This window comes from Gymnogyps californianus, unplaced genomic scaffold (assembly GCF_018139145.2).
Source record: "Gymnogyps californianus isolate 813 unplaced genomic scaffold, ASM1813914v2 HiC_scaffold_89, whole genome shotgun sequence".
Classification (NCBI taxonomy): domain Eukaryota; kingdom Metazoa; phylum Chordata; class Aves; order Accipitriformes; family Cathartidae; genus Gymnogyps; species Gymnogyps californianus.
Genome location: NW_026114482.1, coordinates 182237 through 193010, shown reverse-complemented (window position 1 = coordinate 193010; position 10774 = coordinate 182237). Strand labels below are relative to the sequence as shown.

At 41.0% G+C, this 10774-nt stretch overlaps 1 long non-coding RNA gene across 1 annotated transcript; it reads right to left on the bottom strand.

The window, feature by feature from the left end:
- Window positions 1-3337: 3337 nt before the first annotated feature.
- Window positions 3338-8783, bottom strand: LOC127029273 (uncharacterized). Its single transcript, XR_007768164.1, has 2 exons — window positions 5706-8783; window positions 3338-3673 (listed from the first exon to the last, which is right to left on the bottom strand). It is a non-coding gene; the product is annotated as an uncharacterized LOC127029273 (long non-coding RNA).
- Window positions 8784-10774: the final 1991 nt, after the last annotated feature.

The window sequence follows — 10774 nt, the reverse complement described above, 5'->3', positions numbered from 1 at the left end:
ATAAATTGCCCACAAAGAAATACAATAGTAAATCAGTTTTAAATCTTGTGTGTGTTAAATAATAAACATTGCAGCAATTACTGTTCAGTGCCATCAAAACAATGGATATAATAATATCCTTTAGGCATCCCCTTTTTTATAGGCTCTATACTTAAAAAAGCAATGCTGCCAATATTCACATTTCTTATCAATTTTGTACTCATTTGCACAGTCCTCAGATGTTCCTGTTTGGAATTCAAATTGAGAGTGTAGCCTCACAGTTTTTGCAGCCTAACACACATATGAAAACTTCAAGTAAGTCAGTATTTACTGATTAATGGTTTGTCAATAGGAGGGACAGCAGGGAGGAAGTAAAATGTTTAACTTTCTATCTGAGTGCAGACTAGGAATTGCAGCTTGCTTAAATTATTGTTTCTGATTAAATGATCTAATGAGATCATTCTCTTTTTGTGTTTCAAGAAGAGAAGACTTTCTACAGGAGTATCCCAGTCCATAGTGTGAGATGGGCTAAAACAGCAGAGGGACAGAGGGGGAGGCTCAGTAACACCTCAGGGGTTTCAAAGGGAAGATTTGCATTACTTCTACTTGCCTTAACACTTTGCTTTCCTTGCTGTTCCCTGAGCTTAAGTCTAGCTTGCCCATTAAATACCCAGCCTTTAAATTGATCTGTCCAGGTAAGCTCTTGTGCCTAGGCAAAACCCCTCTGAAGCCCAGGCAGATCTGCTCATGTGGAAGCAGTTGTCAGAATATGGACTTCAGGGAAATACAAGTGGCAGTAACAGATCTTTTGGAGACAAAGCAGTACAAGCAGGAAAAAGTTGTAATAGCATAATTGTTTCAATGACCCCAGTGAACTGCAATGATGAGCACTTTAGGATAAAACTGACATAACTGGCCTTGATGCTGTGCAAGTACTGTTCAGCAATAGCCAAAACACTGATGTGTTATCAACACTGTTTTAGTCGCAAATCCAAAACACAGCACCATACAGGCTGCTATGAAGAAAATTAACTCAATCCCAGCCAGACCCAGTACATAGATAAAATCATTAGAGATCTGGCTGTGGAGTATGGAAGAAATAACTGAATATAGGGATCAAATGAATTTGAATCAACACTGTAAATGGTCATAAAAGAAAGCGGCAGAATACAATATCATATTTAACAAGTAGATTGTGTGCTTCTTTGGTAGTGCCTTCAGTTCAGCTGGTGAATTTCAGAATTTTGTTTTGGATACCTTTCTTTTAAAGACAACAGCGAACTGGAGACATTTTAGAGACTAACAGAAAGGAGCAAAGCTTTGTAAAATTATAAAGAGAAGTTATTCTAGGCAACAGAATCTCAAATAATAAAAAAATGCAGAAGATGGAGTGGAAATACATTAATCACCTCTATAGTCATGTAAAGATGCTAGCAAGGAACTTGGGATTGGGACATCATCTGTCAGTAAGAATAGAAGTAATAGGATTTAGGTTAGATATGGAGAAAATGATGAAAATAAGAGTTATGCAATGGAACAATTTGCCAAGGGAGACTGCAAAATTGCCATCTGTGCATATATTCAAGGTTATACATGACACTCATCAATTAAGAAAGGTTTAAGAGCAATTAAACAAATCCTTCTGCAAAGGGGAGGATTGGATGACTCAGTCCAGGTCTGCTCCCTACAAAGATTTTATGTCCTATTTCAACAAACTTAATGACTTGCTTACTTTGTTGCATAGAAAATATTAATATTCATTTATTATCTGACTTTCACAAACTAGAGAGAAAGACTGTCTTCGCAAGTATATTATCAATCTTTCCAGGTGTCTGGAGTAGAAATAGTGGCTGAAGTATAATTTGGAGAAGAGAGAAACTAAACATAGAAAATGCTAAATGGGGCGTGCACAATATGTTATTCATCTTCCTAGGTCATCTATCATTGAGTAGCTTGCAGCACAAGACTGATCTTGTCACCTACAGTGCAAAACTATTTCCATCTTTATTGAAAATACTGCATTTGGACAAACATGGCAGAAAAACAAGAAGTGGCAGCACTCAGAATTCTTTTATATGCTGATTTCTGTCCCCTTCTGGCCCATCTTAGATGTTTTGGCCCCTGAGGCAATGATCTAAAATGTTGTTGCTCATTTTTGCCTGAAAGGTTAGCCAGTCACTAGTGGTGTTCCTCAGGGCCAGTTCCTAGGGCCAGTTCTGTTCAACATTTTTATCAACGATCTAGATGCAGGAATTGAATGCACCATTAGCAAGTTTGCTGATGATACCAAACTGGGAGGTGCTGGTGACTCCCTCGAGGGACGAGAGGCCTTGCAGAGGGATCTAGATAGATTGGAGCATTGGGCTATGATTAATGGGATGAAATTTAACAAGAACAAATGCCAGATTCTGCATGTAGGATGGAGTAATGCCAGGCACAAGTATAGATTGGGAGAGGAGTGGCTGGAGAGCAGCCCTGCAGAAAGGGACCTGGGGGTGCTGGTTGACAGCAGACTCAATAGGAGTCAGCAGTGTGCCCTGGCAGCCAGGAGGGCAAACTGCATTCTGGGGTGCATTAAACACAGTATAACCAGCTGGTCAAAAGAGGTGATTATCCTGCTGTATTCAGCATTGGTGCAGCCTCACCTTGAGTACTGTGTACAGTTCTGGGCCCCACAATTTAAGAAGGATGTGAAGGTCCTTGTATGCATCCAGGGGAGGGCAACAAAGCTGGTGGAAGGGCTGGAAGGCATGTCCTATGAGGAGCGGCTAAGGACTCTGGGTTTGGCTAGTTTGGAGAGAAGGAGGCTGAGGGGCGACCTCATTGCTCTCTACAGCTTCCTGAGGGGAGGGGAAGTGGAGAGGGAGGTGCTGATCTCTTCTCCCTGGGATCCAGTGACAGGATGCGTGGGAATGGTTCAAAGCTATGCCAGGGGAGGTTCAGACTTGACATTAGGAAGCATTTCTTTACTGAGAGGGTGGTCAAACCCTGGAACAGGCTTCCTAGAGAGGTGGTCAATGCCCCAAGCCTGTCAGTGTTTAAGAGGCCTTTGGACAATGCCCTTAATAACATGTTTTCACTTTTGGTCAGCCCTGAAGTGGTCAGGCAGTTGGACTAGATGATTGTTGGAGGTCCCTTCCAACTGAACTATTCTATTCTATTCTATTCTATTCTATTCTATTCTATTCTATTCCATTCTATTCTATTCTATTCTAATATCTAGGGCCTCACAGGTTGTTTCTCTTAAGAGGAGATGGGGGTCAGTTACTTCTTTGATGCAGTCTTGTTTATTTACAAGGAATGTGCACAATGCCTGTGTTACCGTGAAAGGCTGAAATCAAAGACTCAATAGTCTAGGGACTATTAAGTAGGTATTCTTTATTGCAGCACTGGACACACAGGGGATATCTCCTCCTATTGTGTGTGTCCGGTCAGGTTAATTGCATAGTTTATATACAAGCTCTACATACATATTCATCAGATTTCCGGGAACTCATTATACATATTCACCAGATTTCCAGGAACTCATTATCATATGCAAATGTCTCTTGCGCATGTCTGTTTATGGCTCCGGGTGGTCGTCAGGGGTCTCTGGATGAAGGATATACTCTTCCTCACTGTGTCCGCTGGCTGACCTCTGGTTTTGCGCATACTCAGTTCTGAGATCTTGTATATCATGTCCTTCAAGGGTAGTCTGTTTTGGTTGAGGCGCTTGTTTTAAAATTTCTTTATCGTTATGGTTCTGCGTAACTGTTTTCTCTAAGGTCGAACTGTCCTAGTGACATTCTTTAGGAGACTCTTGTCTTAGAGCCTTCCTGACTTCCCCAAAACAGTAAAAATCCAATTTGGTCCAGCCACAACAATTCTAGTAAGTGGAAAATTCCACATTTACAGGCATCAATCCCTCCTTTTCTTTTGAGGATTCGTAGCTAGGAAGCTATGAATCCTCACTACAATATCTTGCTGTTATGTCTTAAGCAAAGTATTAATGATGATCATTACACTTACATGCAAAACCACGGTAAAATGCCTGTAAAGTGGTATATATTGTATCATGCAACAGGTTACAATAATTAGTTATAGTATTGAATTGTCATGTATTACTCTCAAATTTCTTCAGACCTAGAGAAGGTATCCTTAATTATTTCATGTTTACTAAATTTATAATAGCTCATCCTTTTCAAGGGTCCGAGTGAAATATTTTCCTGTTTCCACTTGATGTCTAACCTTGTTTCTTTTCCAATCACTGTATGTCTCAGCTGAATTCCAGCAACACCAAAGAAAACATTTGAGAGATATACAAACAAATATTCCTAAAACCATCAGAGCAATCAATCCAACGAATAATTGTTTCAACCATCCTAAATTGGGAAGCCAAGAGGTTAATTTATCCCAAAAATCTCAAAACCCCAAAGAAGTATCATCCAAAGATATCTCATGGAATACTTGTGTTTTCTCCCAGAGTGTATTTAAATCTGCTTCTATCTGATTATCTAGTATTTGTAGGTCAAATCTCGATCCAGTCTCATAACTTGAATTGTCGTAGTCACAGTATCCCCCATCTGGTCTTTTCCAAAACTCAGGCCAAGTATTATTGCTTCTTGACATATTTTCGCTATCTGTTGTTTTACCATGTGGTTCATTTTTTCTACTTGCCCACTGGCTTGTGGTCTGTAGGGTGTATGTAATTGCCAATCGATTCCTAATAGTTTGCTGACCTGTTTGCACTACTTCTGCACAAAAATGCATGCCCCTGTCTGATGAAATGATTGTTGGTACCCCAAACCGAGGTATTATTTCATTTAATAATACCTTAGTTACCTCTCTTGCTTTGTTAGTCCTACAAGAAAATGCTTCTGGCCATCCTGAAAAGGTGTCTGTAAATACCAATAAATACCTGTACCCTCCTTTTCTTGGAAGTTCAGAGAACTCAATTTGCCAATGGTCTCCCGGTACACTTCCTTTCCCAATACTTCCTAATTGTACCCGGTTACCTGTATTGGGGTTATTTTTTTTTAAACATATTTCACATTGCTGGGTCACCTGCCGGACTGTAGTATACAAATTTTTCCCTATTAACTTCTGATTTAAAATTTATACAGGGAGTCCGCTCCCCAATGTGTCCTATTGTGTTCTTCTTTAACTACTCCCCATATTTGTTCAGCAGGAATTATAATTCTGCCATCACTCAAGTGGGCCCATCCTCTGGAGGGAACCTGCCCTCCTATCTCCTCTATTAGTTCTTTATCAGCCTTAGAATATTCAATATTTTCTTGGTCATCTAGGTTCCTACTTCTATTATCTGGAATTAAGGTTAAAATCTTTTGCATTCTCTCCGCTGCCTGTTTAGCCTCATAGTCGGCCAACCTATTACCTTTTTCCTGGTCAGTGTTACCCTTCAGGTGTCCTCGGCAGTGCATGATGGCAACTTTGGCTGGTAGTTGGACTGCTTCTAATAGGCGAAGGATTTCCTCAGCATACTTAATCTGTCTCCCTTGTGCAGTTGATAGTCCTCGTTCCTTCCAAAGTATTCCATGAGTGTGGACAACTCCAAAGGTATATTTGGAATCTGTCCATATATTTATCTTTTTCCCTTTTGCTAACTAACTCCAGGGCCCTAGTCAGGGTAATAATTTCGGCCTTTTGAGCTGATGTTCCAGCAGATAGTGATTGAGATTCAGTTACTTTGTTTACTGTTGTCACCACGTATCCGGCCTTTCGAATACCTTGTCAGATGAAGCTGCTTCCATCCGTGAACCAGGAGTCCTGTGCATCTTCCAGGGGTGGTTCTTTCAAATCTGGTCTGCTGGAGTACACAGTCTCTATGGTTTCTAAGCAATCATGTGTCAACGGTTCAGAAGTCACCCCACTGAGAAAAGAAGCTGGGTTCATAACATTAGTTACTTCAATATTAACATCATCTGGTTCAATCAGAATAGAAATCGGGATGGGGAAAGCCAATGATTCCCTTTCTGTTCCAGTACAGCTGATACTGTGTGTGAAACCAGCACTGTGATCTTTTGGCCCAAGGTAAATTTTCAGGCTTCCTGAATATTCAAGACCACAGCCGCCACAGCTTGCAGACATCCTGGCCATCCTTTGCTTATTTTGTCGAGCTGTTTAGAAAAATAGGCCACAGCTCTTTTGTAGGGTCCTAGTCGTTGAGCCAGGACTCCCAGAGCTATACCTTGTCTTTCATGGGAGAACAGCCAGAAGGGTTTAGTAACATCAGGTAGACCTAGGGCCAGGGCCTTCATTAGTTCTTTCTTAAGTGTCTCAAATGCATTTTGAGCTTCTTTAGACCAAATCAATCGAGTGGGGTTATTTTTCAAAAGCTCATACAAAGGTTTTACTATTATTCCGTAATTATAAATCCATAACCGGCACCAACCTGTCATTCCCAGAAAAGTCCTGAGTTCTTTTACCGTCTGAGGGAGGGGAGTCCTGCAGATGGCCTCTTTTCGTTCTGTTCCTAATTCTCTTTGTCCTCCAGATAGTTCGAATCCAAGGTAGGTTACCCGTTGCCACACCATTTGAGCTTTCTGTTGAGAGACTCGATACCCATTTAGTCCCAAAAAGTTCAACAAGCTGATAGTCCACTGTATACAGTCAGGTTTTGTTTCAGTTGCTATTAATAAGTCATCCACATACTGTAAAAGGATTCCATCTCCGGAGGGAGGATCCCATGTTTCAAGTTCTCGTGCTAATTGATTTCCAAAGATTGTTGGACTATTCTTAAAACCTTGGGGTAACACTGTCCAGGTAAGCTGGGTTTTCCTACCAGTGGTAGGACTTTCCCATTCAAATGCAAATAAATTTTGACTTTTTTTTGGCTAAAGGCAAACAGAAGAATGCATCTTTCAAATCTAATACCGTAAACCATACTTGATTATCTCGTAATTTAGTAAGTAAAGTATAAGGATTGGCTGCCACAGGGTGTAGGTCCTTAACAATTTTATTGACTTCTCTTAAATCCTGTACTACCCGATAAGTTCCGTCCGGCTTTTTCACCGGTAATATGGGGGTATTATATTCTGATTCACATTCCACTAATAGTCCATGCTGTAAAAAGTTATTAATTGGTCCTTCTATTCCTTTCTGATCTTCTAACCTCATCCCATTTTCCTTCTCTCCGTAAAAACAACATCAACTATAATATAGTATTATAATTCAAAGATCCGTTGAAGGGCCATTTTTCATCATCTTCTAGTTTGTACAGGGGCCACCACTGGTTACAATATTTGATCAATGTTTTCTTATTCACACTCCCACTTGGTGGTCCCCCTATATCTTTCCAATGTGCTAGGATCTATCCTAGGGGGCTTTTCCTTACAATACCACTGCTTTGCTGTCCCCCCATTCTACCTTACTGATTCTGTACTTCCGTTATTCTCTCACAGATTATTTTAATAACCTCAGCCTGTCGCTCCTTTTCGTCCTACTCCGACGAATGTCGGAGTCAAATGTCACAATTAATATCCCATCCAAATTTTACCCACAAATTCTGATCACAAATAAAACAATTCACAAGAAAAAAATTCACATTCATTTTCATGGTGAAATGCACAGTTCTCCAGGTTTTTCACACCCACTTTGCAACCGTACCGTACCTCAATCACTCATTCACTCACCAGTCACATCAGAGTTAACTCAGCTCAGCTCATTCATACTCAATTGCCAATTTTACAATGCCTGACGGGTATGTTCAAATTCAATATCAATAAGCCAATATCCGAGTTCAGTACCAATAAATCTGTATTGCCAAAAGTACAAAACTTATGCGGGTTATATAAATGTACCAATACCGAAAGTACGTTATTGCAGAAGTACAAAGCTTAACCCGTGCCTGTACCAACATACCAAAATACCGAATGTATACCCTCAGGCACTAGTAGCCTGGTATACGGTGCTCAGCGTAGGACGTCTCCTACGACTTATGAGAACCTTCCAAATGACCGGTCCCAAATTCCAAAACAGAAACCCAAAAGATTTAAAGAATACCTTTACTCCTTTAGATGTTGGATGGTCCTTGTCTGCTCCCGCAGTGATCCAATTGAGGCGAGGAGTCCCTCCGGGAAATCCCGGGGGTACCCTAGGGAGTCCTGTTCTCAGCGGGTCCTGCAGCCGAGCAGAGCAGGTCCCATCTGGGGTGCCAGAACTGTTGCCGTGAAAGGCTGAAATCAAAGACTCAATAGTCTAGGGACTATTAAGTAGGTATTCTTTATTGCAGCGCTGGACACACAGGGGATATCTCCTCCTATTGTGTGTGTCCGGTCAGGTTAATTGCATAGTTTATATACAAGCTCTACATACATATTCATCAGATTTCCGGGAACTCATTATACATATTCACCAGATTTCCAGGAACTCATTATCATATGCAAATGTCTCTTGCGCATGTCTGTTTATGGCTCCGGGTGGTCGTCAGGGGTCTCTGGATGAAGGATATACTCTTCCTCACTGTGTCCGCTGGCTGACCTCTGTTTTTGCGCATACTCAGTTCTGAGATCATGTATATCATGTCCTTCAAGGGTAGTCTGTTTTGGTTGAGGCGCTTGTTTTGAAATTTCTTTATCTTTATGGTTCTGCGTAACTGTTTTCTCTAAGGTCGAACTGTCCTAGTGACATTCTTTAGGAGACTCTTGTCTTAGAGCCTTCCTGACTTCCCCAAAACAGTAAAAATCCAATTTGGTCCAGCCACAACAATTCTAGTAAGTGGAAAATTCCACATTTACAGGCATCACCTGGTTCTCTGACCATGGTAGGATCAAACAAGAGGAAGTGTTTTCCTGATCAAAATCTGAAGGCTGTCATTCCAGTTCAGAGGCTTCCCATGAGCTCATTTTCTTTTGGCTTTCTGTCAGGTGTTACTGTAAATTCGGTCGCAAAAGAACCCTCTAAGACTTAGTTTGAAGTTTTAGAAGGCAGGCATTCTTTATTACGGCGCCAGATGCACAGGGGATCACTCCGCCCCAACATGCATGCCGTGTGTTCCATCAGTTAAAGCTTATATTACCCTATCACATACATATTCATCAAATTTCCCGGAACTGATTACCATATTCACATAGTTATTACGCGTGCGTGTTGGGTTGGTAAGGGTCTCCTTCGGTGGTCTCTGGGGGTCGTGGAGACCCCTGCTGGTATTTTCATGGTTGTCCTCTGGGTGAACTCTTGGTCTTTTACTCCTTATTTGGTAATCCTTGTGCGCGCTTGCCAAATCTTGAGCAACTTCTTGTAGGTCAAGATAACCTAATCACTGATGCTTCAGGTCTCACATCGTTCCTATCTTAATAGCCCCATTGTTTCTAGTATTCCATTGTTTCAGGCACTTCACGACCGCTTCTCCCATACTTATCCAACATCATCTTTTCTACTTTGTCTTTGGTATTAAAATAAAGCTTATGGCCTAAGGTATCACAGGGCCACACTATTTGTTGTTCTCTTGCTCTCTCCTGGTTTTCTCCTTGCTCTCTGGCTTCTTCTCCCACCCACAGATGGACAGCTGCAGCTAACACTACCTCCAATGCTGGAGCTTGCATACAGTCCAGCCTTTGGGCAGCAGTTTCCACAGACTCAAACACTGCTAAACAAAGGGTCTTTCAATTGTTTCCCCATTTAATCTCAATAGCAGTTGTCCAGCATGCCTATCAGGCCCAGTACTCACCCAGGGATCAAGTGTATGCTTCCTATCTAACTGCAAGCATAAAATTAGGGCTAGTAGAAACAGCTAAAGCTTCAGCTACTTACTTTCTTTTTAAACATTGCATGAAAAGCAAGTTACCCTCAGGAAAAATAAAGCAAATCAATATTGTGTGATATAAGTATGGTTCAAACCACAGCATCTTCCATATCTTGAAATGTAACTCTTCGGGGCCCAGCAATGTTTTCACTTATGTATAATAAGGTGCAAAAATAGCCTGCTCAGGTCAACGGGCTCCCCCTTGATATTCAGTTTGAAAGATTCTGTGTCCTTTTACTTTAGCCTCAGGACAGGAATAATTCATGATGCAATTGCTCAAGAAGAGCATATGTTCTTTGGTGTTTACCTACCTGAATGGTAGGTTGTTTGCTTCACCATACAGCATCTCCTTAGAGATATTTTCAACAAATCAAGGGAATTAAGATTTTGCATTCTACTGTTGTAATCCAAAGCAAGTTGAGGGGTAACTTCCAATCATCTTCTTATTATATTCCATTTTTGCTGGCAGTTTTTGGAAAAACAGATGTACTCCAAAAGTGTATAAAAGTGTACATACATGCCAAAATGAATTAATAATGTATTATAAGAAAAGGCATGTGATTGTGGTTTTGACCCCAAAAGTCCTTTCCTGGAGTAACATCTGAGAAGCAAGTAACTTAAAGTCTTAAATAGCTTCCTACACATTTTTGCCAAGAACAAAGACCGTATCTCCACCATCCTTTTGTCACACTCCTATTTTCATTCATATTTTTATTTGAGGAATTTCTTAATGTAGGCTTGGCCCCTTTTACTAGGTTGATGTGCTAGACTGCATTTACACTGCATACAGGACTGGCTAAAAACAGTGTTCAAAATAGACGCAGATTAGACATGCCTCTGCTGATTCCCCCAGATGTTCATTCATTGCTAAACTGGTGGAAAGATGTTATTCAACTGTGTAAAGGAGCACCTTCTCTCCAGCCTTACTATTCAAAGTTTCCACACCTAGGATAAACAGAGCACCCAGACTGTGGAGTTACAAGAAGACTTGCTTGCTGGAGCCCTGCATTGGTTGGAAAGCCTTCATCACACTCCTACCATTGATTCAAGAAC